Source organism: Nerophis lumbriciformis, linkage group LG04 (assembly GCF_033978685.3).
Source record: "Nerophis lumbriciformis linkage group LG04, RoL_Nlum_v2.1, whole genome shotgun sequence".
NCBI lineage: Eukaryota > Metazoa > Chordata > Actinopteri > Syngnathiformes > Syngnathidae > Nerophis > Nerophis lumbriciformis.
The window spans coordinates 27,006,521-27,026,370 of record NC_084551.2 but is presented as its reverse complement, the minus strand read 5'-3'; positions in this window follow the sequence as shown (position 1 = coordinate 27,026,370).

Sequence of the window (19,850 nt, the reverse complement as noted above, 5' to 3'; positions counted from 1 at the left end):
CTCTTGTTTGAGTGCAGGGTTATTATTCACATAAAAAAGAACCAATTAATGATGTCACAGCCCGGGATTCATCTGTGCATTCATCACTCCGGCTGCAGCAGGCAGCTGCTTTCAATCAGCAATCCGCACACCTGAAGCTGATGAGAGAGCTGCCTTCTTAAGCCAGTGCAAACCTGCGTTCCGGGCCAGAACGTAGTCTCCTGTTCAGTACAGTAAGCCGTAACGTCTAGCTCTATGCTCTCTCTCTCTCCCTCTCTTTGTGTTCTTTCCCCGTCGGGGGGGGGGGGGGGGGGGGGGGGGGTCTGTATATTGTAGCCCAGAAGAGTTAGGGTTGCAGGGGATTCTGGGTATTTGTTCTGTTGTGTTTATGTTGTGTTACAGTGCGGATGTTCTCCCGAAAGGTGTTTGTCAATCTTGTTTGGTGTGGGTTCACAGTGTGGCGCATATTTGTAACAGTGTTAAAGTTGTTTATACGGCCACCGTCAGTGTGACCTGTATGGCTGTTGATCAAATATGTCTTGCAGTCACTTACGTGTGTCTGCAAAAGCCGCATACAACATGTGACTGTGCCGGCACGCTGTTTGTATGGAGATCCAGCGGACGCGACGACAGGTTGTAGAGGACGCTAAAGGCAGTGCCATCACGGCACGCCCTCAAAGTTGTTGACCGGGTGAAAATCGGGAGAAATTCAGGAAAATGGTTGTCCCGGGAGATTTTCGGGAGAGGCACTGAAATTCGGGAGTCTCTCGGAAAAATCGGGAGGGTTGGCAAGTATGCGCCCACGTTTAGCTCCGAAATGTTGGTGAGCCTGCAACAGCCGGATGACGTCACTTACAGAAGACTGGAGCCAATTTTTAATGGCGTACTGCAAGCCTGATCTACTAAAGAGTTGCGTTTATTAAAACACGTGCAAGCTCGATAGCGCATGTGAAGCTGATCTACTAAACTCCTGTGCAGAGGAGTCTCTTAAGTGAGCAAAATAAGGACCCCAATCTATTTAGCGTGTCTGTCTTCAAGAATATGCAGAATGTATGCTGATTATCAGAAGACCCACAAAACTGTGAGAAGAATGCCAATACAATTATTTATCACACTTGATTTATCAAGACTAAAATTGTTCTGCGGGAGCTGTTTTGCGTGTCTAGAAAGGACGTGCAAATTGGCAGTTGCGCAGAAATGGCTGTGATAAAAGAAAGGGTTGCTTTTGTATGCTTTTCAACATAAATGGTCAGTCAAACTTTGAATATTAGACATATTGTCTTTTCAGCAATATAATTTCATATGTTTATAGCTGCTGGATGACTTAAGGGGCTGATTAAAACAAATTAAAATGATGCATTTTGGTGTCTGCTGGCGTTTTTTAATGATGTTTTCATATACATGAAAAAAAGACTTTCAATATTATTATATACTATTATTATATACTATTATTATTGTATAATATTATTGCATTTGAAACATTCCAGCGCACGCTCGAAGTTAGTGCCAACATCTATTAGGGTGCTCCTTCAGCACGCTAAAAAGTGGGTTCCATTGTAGATGCACTGCAGGACCGCTTTGAAAATGCCCATAAAAAGTGGTACGTGATAAAATGAATATGCAGTAAATGAGTGTCTCTGCGGTGATGCCCAGTATAGTACACACAAAATCGTCATTTAAATTAGGCGGTCTGTGCCATTTATTGTACACACAGTCTTAGTGGATCACATGCAACACGCCCACTAATGGTACACAGTATTTTAGAGATTGCACACGTTGTTTAGTGTATTCGGATTTTAGTAGATCAGGCCCAAAGTCCATTAAGTCATCATGGACATAGATGGTCGGCCGGGCGAAAACAGAAGCAGAGGCTGGACCAGGCGGTTACATACAGTCCATTCCAAACTCCACTCAAGAACTTCTATGCAGCACAGCCAGGATCCAGTATGCAGGTCACTTGGTCAAGCCTTTCCTAACATTCCACACTACAAAATAAGTAAAAAGTATATATTGTTTGTGCTGATATCGTATCGTATTGATATTAGTATAGGCCAATATTCAAAGCTGCAATATCGGTATTCAGAACTGTAAAAGTTGTATCGCTACAGCCCTAATCGTAACCATGGAATCAATGTTTTAATCATTTCACTCTTGGACATTAATGTTTGTGCAACCCAGCTGTGATTGGTAGCCATGACAGCCAATCATTTGTATATATATTAATGTAGATATTTATTTATTGAATCTGTTCTCTTAAACTGCTATTGGTAACACATATGCTTGTAGATGTTACATTATTATTTTTTTTTTTATTTGGAGCCTGCTGCAAGGAGCACCTTTATTCAGCATTAAAACATGCACACAGTGACTTCCTGTTCAGTGCAAAATAAGCTTCAGAATAAAGCATAGCCTTAGATAAGATTAAAATTTCGAGCGTTGAACAAAGTTCTTGAATGAATAAAGGAATTAGATTAATTTGGTTAGTGTATTTGTTGTATAATTTTTAAAACATGCTTTTTTTATTTTTATATATATATCATTTTTAGGTTTAAACCTTTAAATCCAGACTTAAATGTTTTAAATACTGTAAGAGGTTTTATGTTTTGCTAGTCTTTATATGTTTTTTATTTATTTATTTGGAACCTGCTGCAAACAGCGCCTTTATTTAGCATTAAAACATGCACACAATGACTTCCTGTTCAGTGCAAAATAAGCTTCAGAATAAAGCATAGCCTATAACCAGAATTCTCTGGATTTTTTAGATTTTAGATAAGATTCAAATTTCGAGCGTTGAACAAAGTTCTTGAATGAATAAAGGAATTGGTTTGTGTATTGTTTGTATAATTTTAAAACATGCTTTTTTTTTAAATATCATTTGTAGGTTTAAAACTTTAAATCCAGACCTAAAGGTTTTAAATACTGTATAAGGTTTTATGTTTTGCTAGTCTTTAGTAATGTCTATATTTCCTTCATCAGGTATACATTTGATTCGTCTCCCTCCTCCCCCGTCTGTCTGTGTGTACCCCCACTTTTTTTTCTTTATCAGTCTCCCTCCCCAGTCAGATTTAATCCTGTTAGTCATGCCAGATATATGAGGTCCTGCTCACTGGCTTTGACTCTCTTCCAGAGACACATTCCCCAGAGAGACCCTATGGATGCGCACGCAGGCACACACACACACACACACACACACACACACACACACACACACACACACACACACACACACACACACACACACACACACACACACACACACACACACACAAGCTTGTACACAAATGCATAAATTGAATACTTGAAAACTGACTTTGCTTTGCACATCTGAATGTTCGTCATCATGTGAATATTTAGGTCATGGAACATTCGAAAACTTTCATCCTAACAACGTCACATTATCCTAAAATATATGTATGTGTTTGTACTGGGCCCTATTCTCATTCAGTCCGTGTCTGTGGACCCCTCATTCATTTTCATTAAGGAGCAGATGCACTAACGAACCTTGTTTCCTTTTGTATGTGGCTGTGTGAGAGTTGCCCAGTGTGCATTTGTCTTACATACACTTCCAATAGGCAACTTTTACCTGACTAGGTATCTAATACTTTTGTATGTACTCATTTATTTGTAGGAAAAAAGAAATAGCAAACGTCAACATTCTACTTACTTCATTTTAAAAACTAAAATGTGGTCAATGGGCTCTATTCAGCAACCGTTCTTAAGAACAAATGTTGTTCTTAGGCCCACTTACGAAGTTGTTAAGGAGATTTTTGTATTCACCAATGTTTTCTTAGCTGGGATTTGTTCGTAGGTAGGAACAAAATCCACGAGTGCTCCAGAGCACTCTTAGGGTGGCCTATTTGTTCTTAAGTGTGACAAGTTCCCTTACTTCTATTGTCTAATGTTACATTAATATCACAGATGGATAGATAGATAGATAGATAGATAGATAAGTCATCCAGACAGAAAAACATATCGCAAAATGAGTAATATATAGACATTTCAAAATACCGTGTGCGTACACGCACGCACGCACACACAATGGCAATGCTTTTGCTGCTACTGAAAGATGCCGCAGATCGTGTGCTGGAGAGGGAGCGCATATTTCACCACCATGTAGACCTATTTGCCCCAAGTGACACATTTTTATTTGAACGCTGCAGTCCCCCCTTTCTTAAACTTACGTTTTAACATTATGTATTTCCCCCGCAGGATAATACGACTTTCTCTTCTGTAATCTGTTTGTGTTTTCTCCGTGTGTTTGATGTTCGGCTTTTCCGCCAGAATTGTGCCCTTATAAGGAGAATTAAGGGCGTTTACCTTGCGAATTATGGAATTAAGAGCGTTTACCTATGCATATTGGGGAAATAAGGCGTGTTTATTTGCAAATTATGATAGACATGCGCGCACTAACCATTTGGCATTCAGCAACTTAAGAACAGCAGGTGGGAACAATTTGGTCGTTTAAGAACGCGTCATGAATTTGAATGGACTCCTCTTAGGAAATCACTTAGGAAGAAAGATAAGAGGAAAAGTTAACAACTTATTCCTGAATGGGGCCCAATGTTATGTATGTTGTCAGTAATGCACAGATATAATGTAATGGAAACACTCACATTAAGTGCCTGACCTACCGTAGATTTAAATAACACACACTAAACAGCATGTGCACACTATAAAATGATGTGTACTATTAGTTGGTGTGTGATCAACTAAATGATAACAGGTGCAACACAGATGCAGGCCGCCCTATTTAACGGAGGATTTTGCGTATACTACCAGCAATGCCCAAGGAGACGTCAATTTGCCTCCACATTCATCATATGCTCCAACCCTGTGCTGTTTTGTTGTGTTGTGGAAAATGCAGCACACGTAGGGATGGGAATCGAAAACCGGTTCTTGTTCAGAACCGGTTCCCAGTGTATCAAGTCCTTGGAATCGCTTGACATGTTCTCACACGGTTCTCTTCTCGGTTCTTCCGGGTGGTGATGACGTCAACGCAACGTGCGTAGTGACGTCAGGTATCAAAATGGCGAAGCCCGGGCGCAACAAACTCTATTCAGTTGACTACATTTTACAAGAAAAGATGGCAACAGCGCTACTTGTAATAATTATAAGGCTGCTAGTTCTTTAAGAGGAGAACATGCGAGCAATATGCTGGAACATTTGAACACACAGCATGCAACAGTTATGAATGAAAGTCGTGTTTTTGAACCGCTCCTATATCATCCCAGCAGCAGTAACGCTAGCACGTCATCTGAATACAGCAGGTACTAACTAACACCTCCTATCATGTTAGCGCTATTATTTGTTTAAGTGAAATTAATGCCTTCTCATTTAGATGAGAATTACGAGATACATATTCTGACTGGCAGTCCCAGTTTACGTCTCCCGAGCAACGACTGAGTTTGTGGTCAAAAGTTTGCATTTTTGGTAGGTGAAGGTTCAATTGTAGTCACAGAAAAGTTGCATGTTTTCCTGCAACCAGATTTTCTATCAGTCATTATATTATACAAGTGAAAGCCATAAAATTTGAATCTGGTGTAAAAGTCAATTCAGGTCAGCGATCAACTTCATATGTGAAACTAATTTGTGGTATTAACTTATTAAATGCTAAGCCTTTATTTGTTATGATTCTGATCATCATGACTTAGAGCTTTTGAAACCTTACATTTTCTGAGATTTTCAAATCGAAGTTTCCATAAACTGTAAGCCATTATCATCAAAATTATAAACAAATAAATCCTTGACATATCTCACTTTGCATGCAATAAGTGAATATCACATGTTACTAAATGTTACATTCTTGTGTAATTTGCACGTGATTACATTCTACAGAAGAAAAAAAAAAGTTTTTCTTCTATGCTACATATGTGCATCTTGAGACACCCTTTTCCCTCTCTTTTTTTCAAATAAGAATTGATAAGGGAACTGTTAAGGAGCCAAATTGTATGCAGAAGCAAAAGTGAAATCAGAACTGGAAAAATATTTTAAATTCCTATCCCTAAGCACAAGCCACCTTTTATGGGCGATATACTGTAGAAGTGTGATCTTGACAAGAGAAACTATTTATAGCATGCCTAAAGTGTGCTCTATAGCAGTGTTTTTCAACCACTGTGCCGCGGCACACTAATGTGTCGTGAGCTATTGTCTGGTGTGCCATGGGAAATTTTGCTACTTCACCTAATTGGTCCAAATAGTATATTTTGCAAATCAATAATTATAATCTGCAAACAATGTGCCTTGGTCGAGTGTCTGTGCTGTGTAGAGCTCCGCAGGTTAACCATGTAATACTCCATGTCAGTAGATGGCAGCAGGTAGTTCATTGCTTTGTAGAAGTCCGAATGCGTCAAGGATGGTTTGTCGCGATCCCAATTTGCAGAGCACAGCGGGAGATGGCGTGCAGGTAAAATGGTATGCAAAGATTGAACTAAAAATGAACAAAAGAGAAAGGAAAAAGCACTGAAACTTAGGGATGGCTATGCAAAACAAAAGTAAAACTAAACTTGCTACAAGGTAAACAAAAACAGAATGCTGGACGACAGCAAATACTTACAGCGTGATGGCGTCCACAAAGTACATCCGTACATGACATGACAATCAACAATGTCCCCACAAAAAAGGATAGCGTACGCACAACTTAAATAGTCTCGATTGCTACCACAAAGCAGGTCAGGCAATAGCACTCAAATGAAGGCGTGAAGCTGCTACAGGAAAACACCAACAAAACAGGAAGGAAAGGTCATCAAAATAACAGCGCAAGACAGGAACTAAAGCACTACACACAGGAAAACAACAACAAACTCACAATAAGGCACAACAACCTGGTGGAGTTTCATTTTTTAACATTTTCTGCTGGTGGTGTGCCTCCATATTTTCTTTATTAAAAAATGTGCCTTGGCTCAAAAAAGGTTGAAAAACACTGCTCTATAGGATATATATTAGTGATAATATCTACTATAAAATAACGCCACCAGACGAATCATTTGAATGTGTTCTAATCAACCCTTTAAGTCATCCAGCAGCTATAACATGATATTGCTGAATAGACGGTGCATCAATTATTTTTTATTTCTCTGTCCATTGTTCTGATAACCAGCATATATTCTGTATATTCACGAAGACAGAAATGCTAAATGGACTGCGCTTTTTTTTTGCTCATTTAATAGACGCAATCCTCTGTGCACAAGCTTAGTAGATCAGCTTTACGTAGGCTATCAAGTTTGCATGTGTTTTGATACATGCAAACCTTTGCTAGATTAGGCTCATTATGAACACATACACAAAAAACTGCACAAGTAACCATGATGTGCAATGTACTGTTGATCGCCTTAAGTCAACAGTCAACAACAGTTCAGTCAACTTTATTGTCAATTCTTCACATGTACAAGACAAACAAAGATTAAAAAATAAGTTTTTAGCACAGTCCCACTCAAGAGCAGACAAACATTACAGGGAGACAGAACCGGACCGCTGACGGATCAGCCAACTTCCGGCGCCCCTTAAAAAGGTAGGAAACAGATAAACATTGGGGGGGATGAGTAAAAAAATATTCAGTCTAAGGCTGGAGGGGTCCAGACTGAGGCCAGGAAAAAAACCTAAATAGCCGTAGCACACATAAACAAGTTACAAATAATTCACAAGACTTGCAACAGAGGGAAAGGAGTGGAGGCTACAGAAGCAGGCTGATGCTATCTAAGCGCTGCCCAGCCGTCCATCACCCCTAAGGGATTCAAATGGTGGTGAAGGCGTGAGGTGGGGGTTTGGGGGGCGGGGGGTCTTTGGTGTGTGCATATGCCCATTGTCCAGGGTGTAGTGTTGTTGTGTCTATAGGCCTGGAGTCGCTCTGCAGGCATTACGAGCAAAGTTCAACTCCCAGGTGTTGTTGAAGGAGGGAGGGAGTTCATAGTGTCAGTCACTGAGGTGTCCTCGGAGGATGCTTACAGAACAGCCTTCTTCTGTTAGGCCATGCGAGGGAGTCAAATCATATATTAAGATTGTTGTTTTCCAAGCGAGCAGACATTTTAATGGCTTGTCTGTTCTAATCGTCCATGCCGGCTCTCGGGGCCAATTTTTGCATTTCAGTAAGCCTCTCCATTATGTGATCCAACTTACGATTCAGTTAAAAATCACCACAGTCTGTGATCCCACAGCTCGACCCATGCCTTCCATTGCGACGGGCAGCCTTTGGGCTCCTTGAATGCCCGCTACCGTCTTCCGAATTTTACGATACACCGGGACAATGCCCAGCCCAATCAGCACATGCCCTGCGACCACGGTTACAAATAGGTAGATGTATTCCACGTCCTCGACGGACAGCACCGAGAGGCATATGATTCACCATTCCCCAAGGAGTCTCTCACGTACCCCGCAGCAAGGTCCGTCAGAGCAGCCAAGCTCCCCAGAACCTATTTTCCTCGTTGAGAAGATTTTGTCAATTGAGTCGAGAGTCCAGCTAATCAATTCCATGTCTGGTGTTTACATTTTGGAGGACAGCGCAGAGAAAGAGGATCTTAAAAAGTGCAGACTGGACAAGACAAGACAGCAAGCAGGGAGAGAGAGAGACAGAGAGAGAAGAAAAATGCGACGGCCTCCACCAAGTGCCAAGCCAGAAAAGTCATTCTTATATAGAAATATTCTAATTATCCAATTGCAGCACAAACCTAACATATTTACAGTAACTAAAGACTGTAAAAGAGTGTGAAAGTGAAAGTGTGACGTAGGGCAACTTTCACTTTGTTATCAACCCATAGTTTACTACTCTCAGAGCAACACCCTGAGAGTAGTAAACTATTTTAAAATTTACTTGTCTAGAGCATATACTGTATGTCTGTATTTGTAGTCCAATGAGCAAGAATAATGGTGTCACATTTATATTTAGTAGATTACACAGGCTGTAGATCAGTGGTTCTTAACCTGGGTTTGATCGAACCCTAGGGGTTCGGTGAGTCGGCCTCAGGGGTTCGGCGGAGCCTCCGCCATGGAGGTAAAGACACATCCGACTTATCATGTAAATAAAAACTTCTCCCTATCAGCGTATTACGGATACCCCTAAACAATGTTCCCTCTAATTTTCCATTTGATTTGCAGGTTGTTTGATTGATCAATTGAAACGTTTACTAGCAGATTGCAAAGGAAGAGAATACATTATATGAAACAGTACAGTTTACACAGTACAGTACATATTCCGTACAATTGACCACTAAATGGTAGGACCCGAATAAGTTTTTCAACTTGTTTAAGTCGGGGTCCACGTTAATAAATTCATGGTAATGTGTGTAAGGTGTGTAATTTGTTGTGAGTTCATATCTGTGTTGGTTTTGTTCTTTGAACAAGGTGATGTTCATGCACGGTTCATTTTGTGCACCAGTAAAAAAACATAACTTATAATTTTTTCTTGAATTGAAAAAACATTTTATTTTTCACTAAAGAAGGGTTCGGTGAATGCACATATGAAACTGGTGGAGTTCGGTACCTCCAACAATGTTAAGAACCACTGCTGTAGATCATACGTTGTAGAAACTAGAAAGTCTTAGCGTAAAAATGTTTCTGCAAACATGATATTGGCGACATGCTGAAAAATAGGAATAGACACACCCTCCAGTGTACTTAGGACAAGGCACAGTGTGCTCAAACTATACCTGCGTACTAAGCAGCTGGAAACGTTTTCTGCCCTGTTTATGATCCGGAAATGTGCAAATTTACTGATTTCGACATAAGAACAATACTAAGAAACAATTGTAATCACACAGAACATATATTCACAACATAGTTTAATGGAAAGACAATAATCATTTTATGTTACTATTTGTTATTTAATCATGACAAGTGAGGCTCTGACCGGTGACCGCATGCCTCTGCTTTAATACTAGCAACCAGGATTTTTATAATTCTATATAAATATCATTACCGTGATTATTTCTCGATAAATTTGTGTATTACAAATGTTCTACATAACACATGTAGAATACATAGAACATACATAAAGGTGTATAATAAAACACAATACAATCCACTTAGTTTTACTATTCACTTTGGCTTGTGCAGCCCTTTGAGACACTTGTGATTTAGGGCTGTATAAATAAACATTGATTGATTGATTTATATACTGTAGCACATTTAACATTTACGTGCTTTACAACATGACAAAAAATATACATAGTCAAAACTCCACTTAACTCGAGCAGTTCCAAAATAATAAAAACTAGTAAACCAAATATTGCATTTTAAAATGCAATATTTGGTGAAACAATAGAGGAATTGAAACAATAGAGGAATTGAAAAATACAAAACTAAGTGGAAACAAATCAATAAAAGACAAAAAAAATCAGGCCGAGTTAAAATCCAGAGAATAAAAGTAGATTTTAAACACATTTTTCTATAGTTTGTTTATTTAGTTAAAGGGACAATGCCAATTGCAGAAAACAATAACATGTACAATGTTGTGTAACTTTGCCTGATTACAGCAAGGATGCCAATGTATGATGACCCTTATTAAATATTGTACAAATCAAGCTACTGTACATGTCACACTGATGCATTTCTACAAAATGTACAATACACCATGTTTGTACTTCTCTTTGCTATGTTAGTACCATACAAATATTCACATTTATCAGTTGTGTACAATAAGTTCAAGTTGAGGCCTTGTTGCCCACAATGTACTGCACACTCTTTAAAAACACCTCTTTGAAAGCATTGTGTGTCATTTTATTTGTATGGTTTAACAGCTTACAAGACTTGGAAGAGTTTTCACTAAATAACCTTCATTTCCTTTATTTTTCTACTAATTATTCCGTAGTGTGTAATGGTGTGTGTGTTTTAGCACTTACTGACACACATTTTTGCTTCTTATTCAGAGCTAATAAGGACATTTTAATATGACAGATGTCAACAGTAATACATTACTACCACGCAAATCTTTTAATGGGGATGTTTGGCGGGCAAAATTAGTTTGTTGTTACAATTTTTGCTGAGCTTCATGCATCCAGTCAAGGTTCTCTGGAGTGGCTTGGTCCTATTCAGCCTGACTTTCAATGCTACCTTCTTCTATTACCATCGACAATGTGTCGGTGTGAAATGAAAATATGTTTTTGTGCAGGAGGCCCTTATCCAAATACCCATTTCTTTTTCTCCCACAGACACACACACCTTTTATGCAGAGGGCCCGCGTTCCAGAGTATCACATTATCATTCAACCGTGTCAGAATAATGAAGGTTTCTCTGGCTGTCTTCTATGTGAAAAAATAAGTCATTCTGATTCCCCTTTCATGATCAACAAATCACATTGGTTTCAAAATAGTCAGCAACTTAAGCAAGGCAGTTTTGGTCACCACCTCAAGCTTAACTTTGCTGTGGAAGAAATGAGAGCCCTGACCTCAAACCCATCAGTGAAATAGAACAGGGCCTCTCTCATGTCCAACATCAATTTCCATCAAATATCTTCTCATAAATGTAGGGGCTAGAAAACCTTAGTTTTAAGTCTAGTTTTTCTTATTCAAATGGAATTTGTTAGATTTGGGTAAAAGCTTAGTTATTTTTAAGAGCACAGCTAATTGGGATTTACTCAAATAAACAAACCTAATTTGTGAATTTTCTCACCTCATAGATAAAGTCTAAAAACATTCAGATAAACAAATACAAACCGTAGAGCATGGGTAATTTAGTGAGGTCCTCGGAATGGCCGGTATTACTAGATCGCAAATAATGTGCAAACTAAAAAACTTAATGTACTGTTAGTGGGTGTGTTGCGGGTGATCTATTAAGACTGTGTGCACAATTGACAACAAGTATGAAGTATAAAAATGAACAAGTATAAAAATGGTTTGCATGCACCACCTGCTGTCTGATTGATTGATTGAAACTTTTATTAGTAGATTGCACAGTACAGTTGACCACTAAATGGTAACACCCGTATATGTTTTTCAACTTGTTTAAGTCGGGTCCACGTTAATAAATTCATGGTGACACTCATTTCCTGCACACACATTCCATCATATGCTCCAACCTGTAGTGTTTTTTTATGTTGTAGAAAGAGCAGCACACATATATAATTTTTAACATCTTTTCTGGGCTGTATAGGAGCGCGATCTAGACAACAGAAGTTAAAAAAGGTGCACTCTAAGAGGCGCCAAAGTATGATAGTACATCTGGAATGATACGGATGCAAGAAAATGCATGTTGCAAGATATATTTTCATTGGGACATACCTTGAGACAGACCTGGGCAAAATACACCTCGTTAAGATTTTCAATCTGCCCGATGGATGTTTCAAAATATTTTTTTTAGACCTTTAACATCAAAACTGACGCCGCTTTTATGATGTGCAGTGCCGTTTTCAAAATACCGTGAGTCTTGAACTATAGAAAGTTTTCCAAACGTTGGAATCTGCCCTATTGAGTGCTTTACGAGTTATTATGGAAACCTACGTCACAGCCCCAGCAGCGCAACAGCCGGGGCAGGCAACGGAGCAGCAGTTTTGCAGAAAAGTGATATTTCATCAGATTGTAGGTTTTTTACGCTTTGCGTTCATTATTTGTTGTGTTTGTTCAATTTTGTTTTGCTTGATTGTAAAAGATGTCGATCAAGGAGGTGGTCTAAGAAGTAAACGAGGAGCAACGTTCATATGTTGTTAATAGTCAATGTTTTATCGTTCATAGTTAATATGGTAAATCATACATTCTTTCTTCTTATGTACATTCTTGGTGTCACATGCTGTAAAAAAAATGTCAAATTCCATTCAGTGTTTGAGGTGGTAAAATGATAATTTTTTTATAATTTTATCAGACGGACCAAAAAAAAAGTGACCCACGCACACATACTGTACAGCAAATTTTTACAGCTGAATATACTTTATTTTCCAGCTCCTGGTGCCAGGCAGTGCTGGTTTATTGGGTTGTTTCTGCTTTGTCCTGTGTGCTTCACCCTCTGCATGAAGCAGAGTTTTGACATTATTCCTGAGTTATTGCATTACCTATGTTTGAGTTTGAGTTTGAGTTTGAGTTTATTTCGAACATGCAAGTATACAACATGATACATCACAATCTCCAGTTTCTCTTTTCAACATGTTCGAAAAGGAGTAGGTAGAAGCAGAGCTTATTTAATCCTACCCCTTTTCTTTTACATAACAGTTGCTAAAACTTTTCTTCACTGTTCCTTTTGCCTACTGTTCCTAATAAGGTGACCAACTCACCTGCACGTCACTTACTGTCTCTGCATCCTGGGGTAACGCCAACAATCGCAATACACAACCGTTACATTTCCAGTGTTGTAATGGTGGTCAGAGGGATGTGCTTTACAGTGTGGTTGTATTGGTTGGGCAAAAAGTAGCTGATATAGGATAGGATAGCTCTTGAGGAGGACAGTGAATGAAGCTGCTTTGTGTGTGTTAATTGTACTTCCTTGCCAATTTTGTCATGAAAAATAATCATGCAGATCTTATAGTGCTACGTAAATTTCTACATCCTGAAAGTATTGCAGGTCTGCAACACACAGCAGCGGATACTAAACACACAAAATGATCCACTCATCTTAAGTTGCCTCTCTCGTTATTCCTTAATGCACACTGTGTCGTTTTATAGTGAGTTGACGACATTGATTCATACTAACATAACATTGCCTATGTTTCCAGGTTGCCATGTTTCTGTTTTTTATGTTGCAAAAATGTAGAGTACCTAGTACAAGCTGACAAGAACGCTAATTGGTTCAACACACGACACTTCTCCCCAGATAAAATAGTATTTGAGTGTAACAATGCCATGCAACGTTATAGAATAACACAAATTTTGAAAAAAAATATTGTGCATTTTGTACTAGGGATATTAACAATATGACCTATTTGGAAGAAAATGTGACCCTTATCCTTGCTAAAAAAATATTTTCTCTTTCCCCACATTTTTTGTCAGTGTCAGCATTGGATTTGCATAAGACGACATGTTGCACACTACAAACTATTCCATCTATCCATCCATCCATTTTCTTCGGCTTATCCGAGGTTGGGTCGCGGGGGCAGCAGCATAAGCAGGGAAGCCCAGACTTCCCTCTCCCCAGCCACTTCGTCCAGCTCCTCCCGGGGGATCCCAAGGCGTTCCCAGGCCAGCCGGGAGACATAGTCATCCCAACGTGTCCTGCGTCTTCCCCGTGGCCTCCTACCGGTCGGACGTGCCCTAATCACTTCCCTCGGGAAGCGTTCGGGTGTCATAATGACCAGATGCCTGAACCACCTCAACTGGCTCCTCTTGATGTGGAGGAGCAGCGGCTTTACTTTAAGCTCCTCCCGGATGACATATGTTCTCACCCTATCTCTAAGGGAGAGCCCCGCCACCCGGTGGAGGAAACTATTTTCGTCCGCTTGTACCCGTGATCTTGTCAGTTGCTTCACACTCGACAGCGAACCGATCCAGTGAGAGTTGAAGATCCTGGCCAGATGAAGCCATCAGGACCACATGATCTGCAAAAAGCAGAGACCTGATCCTGCAGCCACCAAACTGGATCCCCTCAATGTCCTGACTGTGCCTAGAAATTCTGTCCATAAAAGTTTTGAACAGAATCGGTGACAAAGGGCAGCCTTGGCCGAGTCCAACCCTCACTGTAAACGGGTCCGACTTACTGCCGGAAATGCAGACCAAGCTCTGACACTGATCATAGAGGGAGCAGACCGCCACAATCAGACAGTCCGATACCCCATACTCTCTGAGCACTCCCCACAGGACTTCCCGGGGGACACGGTCGAAATCTTTCTCCAAGTCCACAAAGCACATATACACTTGTTGGGCAAACTCCCATGCACCCGCCACAACAGGCACCAACCACCTTGCTGCCTCGACAATAGAGGTACAGAACATGGTCCACTCAGACTCAATGTCCAGCACCTCCTTCGTGACATATTCAAAGTTCTTCCGGAGGTGGGAATTGAATTTCTCTCTGACAGGAGACTCTGCCAGATGTTCCCAGCAGACCCTCACAATGCGTTTGGGCCTGCCAGCATTCTCCCTCACCATCGCAGCCAACTCACCACCAGGTGGTGATCGGTAAAAAGCTCCGTCCCTCTCTTCACCCAAGTGTCGCAAACATGATGACACAACTGCAAAGTTGATCATGGAACTGCGGCCTAGGGTGTCCTGGTGCCAAGTACACATATGGACACCCTTATGTTTGAACATTGTGTTTGTTACGGACAATCTGTGATGATCACAAAAGTCCAATAACAAAACACCACCCGGTTTCAGATCCGGGCGGCCATTCTTCCCAATCACGCCTCTCCAGGTTTCACTGTTGTTGCCAATATGAGCATTGAAGTCCCCCAGTAGAACAAGGGATTCACCAGGGGGAACACTCTCCAGTACTCCCTGGTGGGTACTCTGAGCTGCTGTTGGGTGCATAAGCACAAACAACAGTCAGGACCTGTCCCCCCACCCGAAGGCAGAGGGAAGCTACTCTCTCGTCCACTGGCTTGAACCCAGCCGGTTGCTGCTCACTGCGTGCAACGCCAGAGTGGAAGAGAGTCCATTCCCTCTCGAGAGAATTGGTTCCAGAGCCCTTGCTGTGCGTCGAAGTGAGTCCGACTATATCTAGCCGGAACTTCTCCACCTCGGGCACTAGCTCAGCTTCCCTCCCCCCCAGCGAGGTGACGTTCCACGTTCCAAGAACTAGCTTATGTAGCCAAGGATCGGACCGCTAAGTGCCCTGCCTTCGGTTTCCGCCCAGCTCACAATGCACCCGACCTCTATGGCCCCTCCCATGAGTGGTGAGCCCATTGGAGGGTGGACCCACTTTGCCTCATCTGGCTGTGCTCGGCCGGGCCCCATGGGGACAGGCCCGGCCACCAGGCACTCGCCATCGTGCCCCACCTACGAGCCTGGCTCCGGAGGGGGGCTCCGGTGACCCGCGTCCGGGGGAGGGGAAATCTGAGTCCTTTGTTTTTCTTTTTCATCGAGGTCTTCGAGCTGCTCTTTGTCTGATCCCCCACCTAGGACCTATTTGTCTTGGGAGACCCTACCAGAGGGCATAGAAGCCCCCGGACAACATAGCTCCTAAGATCATTGGTTGTCCTTGTTAAAAAATATTTTCTCTTTCAAACCCATTGTTTGTCAGTGTCTGCAATGGATAACCCTGCATAAGACGACATGTTGCACACTACAAACTATTACTACAAATTGACCATTTTATCAGGTAATAGTTTCATGTGAAGGTGGCATACTGGGAACGCTTTCTGTTTGCCAGCAAAAAAAACCCCATCACCAAATAAATCATGCATTAATGTAAGAGATTGATATGAATGAACACAATACAAAAATATAGCCTTATTTAGATTGTACCCATGGGAAAGAGTTCTTCAAAAAGGCTGTGTGTTCTTAGATGCACAATTAAATTTCCGTGTTCCTTGGTTTATTACACATGCAGGAGGTGCATGAGTTCCAAAATATGTAATATAAAAATGCGTTGGCAATGCTTTTTTCTGCCTAGTCACTCTGTGAGGCAACAGCACTCTTTAAAAGTATGTTTTGAGAAGCATTTCATGACATCTAAAACTATTATTTATTATGTATTCAACCCAGCAGATCACACTTGGTTTGGAACTTTTGAGTTATGCTTTACGGTGTTCTTTCCTGCGCAGCCTTTGTTCCTAAGACAAAATTGTGTCTGAACAAATATTTTTGATGTTTTTGGTCATGATCAGAGTACCATACAGCCTCTTACTGTCATCCATATATCATATTACTCGCTGCACCAGATATACTATGCCAAATTCTAATTTATTTTGACCTCATGTCTTGGAAGAGTTCTTCGGGGTCCAGACCAAGTCTATGATATTGTATCTGGATATTAATACAATAACAATTATTTCCCTCTAAGGATCAATGAAGTGCATCCAATTACTGATGTGTGTAATGTGCCTAGTTATGTAGCACTATGTACAGCAGGGGTGTCCAAAATGCAATCCAGGGGCCATTTGCAGCCCGCAGCTAATTTTAATAAAGACCCAAAAATAGAATAAACGAGCAAACAGGTGTATTGTAACAAGAAAAAAGTTACAATGTTGACTATGACGACACAAAGCTGCTTTGCAGGCTGTTTTTTCTTTAAAGCTGTCATTGCTCAAAAAATAATAACGAGTCAATATCAATGTTGTTATGAACTGTTGACCTATTCAAGGCTCCAATTACTTCACATAAAATAGTCCAATTTAAAATACTTTTGGATGTAAATAATGCACATTTTCTGTGTTTGCCATGTAAAAAACAAAGGACATAAAACATCCATTCATCCATTTCCTTCCGCTTGTCCCTCTTGTGGTCACGGGTACACCCTGGACAAGTCGCCACCTCATCACAGGGCCAACACAGATAGACAGACAACATTCACACTCACATTCACACACTAGGGACTATTTGGTGTTGCAAATCAACCTATCCCCAGGTGCATGTCTTTGGAGGTGGGAGGAAGCCGGAGTACCCGGAGGGAACCCACGCAGTCACGGGGAGAACATGCAAACTCCACACAGAAAGACCCCGAGCCTTGGGATTGAACCCAGGACCTTCTTATTGTGAAGCACACACACTAACCCCTGTATCACCGTGCTGCGGGCATAGAACAAACAAATACAAAAAAACATGAAATTATTATAAAAACTTATAATCAATGAATAGTTCTGAAGTTGATCTAATCTAGAGACTTAAAGGGAAACTGCACTTTTTTTGGAATCATGCCTATCGTTCACAATCATTATGAAAGACATGGATGTTATTTTATTTTTTGTAAATTCTAAATATTAAATAAATGCGATCAAAAGTCTACTTACAATGGAGCCTATGGGAGCTGCACAATTCTGCCTATAAAGCCCGTAAAAAAACATCCAAACACCTCAACTGAGGTTTTATATACATGTTGTAAGTATACAATATATGTAATGTAATGTAATGCAAACCTATCTTTGGGCAGTCTTATCTTTCCTTTTTGCAGCACCTCTCTAGCTACATCAAGTTGGATAGGAAGCATTGGTTTTCATCCAGGATGTCTCTGTACATTGCTGCATTCATCTTAGTCTAGTCAGGGAGGTGACCAAGAACCCGATGGTCACTCTGTCAGATCTACAGCATTCCTCTGTGGAGAGAGGAGAACCTTCCAGAAGGACAACCAATCAGGCCTGTATGGTAGAGTGGCCAGACAGAAGCCATTTCTGCATTAAATGTAATGTGGTAACAAGCACATTTATAATAACATTTAGTATTTACATATTTTGATAATTTTAAGCAAACGCAACACATCAATTAAAAAAACGCATCACGTTTGCTTTTTATTTCTTCATCACTGATTATTACTCACTGCAGACTTTTTGACAGCCAACAAACATAATACAACATCACTTACCGTACAATGTCTGCTTTCATTAGGATGCCGACTGCTAGGATATTCATATATTTACATTTAGATGAAGAATGTCTCATAATCCTCACAAAGAAAAGGGGTGGGGAGCTGGGGAGACCAAGTGCTTTTCGTGTCGTCATCTCCAGTATTATGTCCTAAATGGCTGTCAAAGTGTACCAACTTGTCATAATACCTACTCAGCCTTCTTCTATCCAGGTGAAATTCATGATTTATGATCTAGAATAAACTTCCAGGGAGCAAGGAAGCAAGGAAACAGCAGACAACTCGATGATGTAAACATAGGGACACACGGTAGTGATCACGGCGCCGCTATAAATATGTGTCTATGTTACCGCTTAAAATAACAATATCACTAATACTTGGTTAATATTAAAATCACGAAATGTAAATTGTGTCTTTTTAGTGCTTTCAGGATGGTTATTTATTGGATTTTATGGGTGAAATAGAGGACCATTGGCTCCGCTGTAAGCCAACATTTATTTACGTTTATTTACGAGTTAGAATGCAAAAAAAAAAAAGAAAGACATCTGTCATCATGTCCCTCATAATGATTGTGAACGATCAAAAAAGTGCAGTCCCCCTTTAAAGTTATTTTTAGTCGTTTTTATTTAGCACTTTTATGAGTATGGCCCTTTTGGATCCCCAATATTTTTTATGGGATTTTTTCAAAACTGTTTTAGTTCATAGAATAATAATAATAATCAGTGATGTTTTGAATTATTGAGCCATTAAACGTTCTAATTTAATCTATTATTTGACTTAGATTTTTTTTGGGGTGTGTGTGTGTGTGTGGGTGGGGGGGGGGGGGGGATTGCAAAAAAAAAAAAAGAATTTTCTTTAACAAAAGGTATAGAACATAAAAATAAATAAAATATCATTGTGCAGCCCTGATGTACAGTGTGTACACTGTCCAAGTCAAGAGCATTCATTGACACTATTACCTGCCTGCAGTGCACATTCATAAAGTGCACATTCAAAAAGTTTAATGCAAAGTTTAAAGACCTCAATGGTGCAATCAAGAGTACGACTTTCTACCCTGTTGCATTGCGCATAGATCACGGTCTGCTGGTAACACACTGACTGAAAAGTACATTGTGATGTATCGATGCGATAGAATTCAAGTGAATGAACCCTGACCTCTTTAAAACCAATATGGCTGATTGACTGACCCATGGGGACGCCATCTGATTGACAGGTTCAATTTGAATTGTGATGTATTGACATTGTGTCTTCAGGATCCCTCGGTGCATACAATAGCTTCAGAAAGGAACATTTCCAGTGTGTGTGTGTAAATAATAACAAAAACATTAACAGAATGATACATTCAGAGGAAGATCAAAGGTCTTTTTTTTAAATTGAAAACTAATGTGAATACAACACTTAGGTTACAGGCAACAACAACTAATCAAGACAACAAAAAAGCCACCCAAGGCTTTTACAACATCAATAATAGAAGCACATATCCATAAAAAGAGGACAGACAATAC